The sequence below is a fragment of the Branchiostoma floridae genome, chromosome 10 (genome assembly GCF_000003815.2).
Source record: "Branchiostoma floridae strain S238N-H82 chromosome 10, Bfl_VNyyK, whole genome shotgun sequence".
Lineage (NCBI taxonomy): Eukaryota > Metazoa > Chordata > Leptocardii > Amphioxiformes > Branchiostomatidae > Branchiostoma > Branchiostoma floridae.
In genome coordinates, this window is record NC_049988.1 from 20623415 (window position 1) to 20626638 (window position 3224).

Below are 3224 nucleotides of genomic sequence, written 5' to 3' on the forward strand. Positions count from 1 at the left end.
GAACAGACCAAGTAGACCAGATGAAGTAGATTACAGATAAGGCAGGTGTGTTGTCTTTGAATAATGACCAGGTATGATCAGGTGAGGTACATTACAGGTAAGACAGGTGTATTTTCTTTACAAATTACTAGGTGATCAGATGAGGTACATTAGAGGTACTACATGTGTGCTTTCTTTGACTACAGGCCAGGTAAAACCATATGAGGCACATCAGGGGCAAGTCAGGTATATTTTCTTTGCCTACAGAAGAGGTATTACCAAATGAGGTACAGTACAATGTACAGGAAAGTACATAACCTGGTGCCTTCTGGTCAATCTTCAAATTAAACATACCTAATCTTACCTGTAATGTACATAACCTGGTGCCTTCTGGTCAATCTTCAAATAAAACACACCTGTCTTACCTGTAATGTACATAACCTGGTGCCTTATGGTCAATCTTCAAATAAAACACACCTGTCTTACCTGTAATGTACATTACCTGGTGCCTTATGGTCAATCTTCAAATAAAACACACCTGTCTTACCTGTAATGTACATTACCTGGTGCCTTATGGTTAATCTTCAAATAAAACACACCTGTCTTATCTGTAATGTACCTTACCTGGTGCCTTATGGTCAATTTTCAAATGAAACACACCTGTCTTACCTGTAATGTACCTTACCTGGTGCCTTATGGTCAATTTTCAAATGAAACACACCTGTCTTACAAGATATGTACATTTTTATAGTCAATTTTAAAAATGAAACACCTGTGTTACCTGAAAAGTTCCTTACCTTGTGTCTTATGGTCAATCTTAAAATGAAACACACCTGTTTTACTTGTAATGTACCTTACCTGGTGCCTTATGGTTAATCTTCAAAGAAAACACATTTGTCTTACCTGTAATGTACATTACCTGGTGTCTTGTGGTCAATCTCTGAAGAAAATACACCTGTCTTACCTGTAATGTACATTACCTGTTGTCTCAGGTCAATCTTTAACGAAAACACACTTGTCTTACCTGTAATGTACCTTACATGATTATGATCAATCTTCAAAGAAAACAAACACATTTCCCTTCCCTTACTTTTGAAGGAAACTATATCTAACATGTAATGTACCTCATCTTGTTTACCTGGTCCCTAGTCCGAGTACACGAGTACAGACCTGCTTTACCTTTAATTATATGTACGGAACTCTCACATCCCTCCCGGCATCATCAGATAGTTTTACTTTTCACAATCATCGCACCACTTAGTACTTTGGGAGCAATTCTTTTTGGAATATCAAACAGACCAATTTATACCAAACCTTTAACTTATGTCATTGGAGAGAGTCAAGCTGCGAGTTTTTCTGTCGGTTTTCTTTCTGGCCATAGGAGAACGCGACCTTTAAAACTTTGTAATCTAAGTTATGACTCGTAAAGACTTGTGTTTGACACAAAATGTTTTAATATACATCGTTTTGAAAGAGTACCCTTGATGAATCTTGGACAAGTGCCGGAGGAAAGTCTCACTCCCCGGTCAAATCCATTCCTGTATCCTGTATCTGTCATCACAGTGCAGTGAGCGGGAAAGACCGAACCTTTACAAAGTGATATAAGTAGGCAGTTTCATATGGTCACATTATTCTGGTATTAAAGGAGTATTACTTTGTGGGTAATACTCTCCGTTGTTTGAAGGAGAATTTGTTTTATCCGAAGTACATAGACAGGCCGTTGATCACCGGATATTACCAAACCTTTAATCAATCTAAGATTAATGTTACACATCTAACAGTTGGGTCTATTTCACCCGAAAGACTTTGCCTTTAGCTATATGACAAAAGATCCTTGATTCACACAGACTGGTGAGTTTTCATCTGTATCGTTGGAAGAAATACCCTTCATATCTCTTGCAGTTTCACGTAGCTCGTTGGAAAGGAGTATTGTGATATTTCAACTTGTATCATTTGAGATCATTTGAAAGATACAGTCTACTGAAAACTGTTTAGGGTCCTGATTCAGGGCTGTGTTGCCAAAAAGACCTATCGGGCCTCCACAAATCTCTGCCAGTCATATAGAAATCTTCTGTGTCTGTACCAGTGTTTTGTGTTCGGGAAATTAATTTAAAACGGATACATTCCGCAGTTGTATTATTTGAAAGTTACTTGGCAGGAAGGATACCTAAGAGTCTCGTGGCATATACATGCGCGTTCCAACCACTCACGGCTTCGGCAGATTGAGCGAGGCTACATGACTGTATATGGTGTCAATTTAAAAGGCTTCTCTTGATCAGGAAGTGAATTCCCTTCCTGAATCGTGAATAGATTGGTTCCTAAGCCGTAGGATTGTGTGCTGGTCCATCTCTGCTGATTACAGCTCTAATCTTCCTTTACTTATAGAGTGCACAGTCCATTCTTTTGTCTTCAATCTACCATAGGCAAAAGTGCATGTATTGTTGGTTCAAAGAACACTGTGCATTCGCCTTTAAATCAATACGGCTACACCGTATCTTGAACCCGGATAGCCTATAATCAATCTTTAATATATACGTATACAATTTAACATATACGACTTTTTGTACATAAATGTATTAAAAGCCTACAAAAACACTCCCTCCACACCAGACTCTTGTGCTTGTCTCAGGTCGTGCCACTTCCAATGTGCAACGTTACTTTTGAAGGGAAAATCCGGGCACTTTGATTGAAGTAAGAATTTTCATGGTGTTCCTTCATCACAACTTAAAAGAAAGCACTGTCCCATCGCAGCATTGTATATCCTGTGTGCCTAATTTTTCTTTTTAAATTTCAGGCGCAACATTGCACACCGTGATTGCGCCTCTCGCCAACAAGAAAAAAAAATTCAAGACACTCTCCGGGCCACGTGGCGCAGTTTTAACACATAACGTTGTAGTTTTTTGTAAGCAAGTGGGTAAGTGGTTAAGTAGTGGTCTAAGGGGGAGAAAATAATACCTTCAGAGTGCAAACATGAAAATCAGTTTTGACGCGGTTTTCACAAGACTAATTAATTTTCCATCCTTAGTAAGCAAAACGGAAAGTGCGCCAAGGGATCCAAGGGGGTGTCGTATTAATATACAAAACAATCTTTGGTCCTAAATGCCCAAGTACGTGCAAATAAGCAAGAGAGTCTGCCCGCCGATCTACAACCAGTGCTCCGAGTAGTAAAAGCCCGAAAGACCCGGCAACTAAATTAAACTCCCCGGGGCAAGGAGGTTATCGAGCTCTCCCCGGAGCGCTAAGTT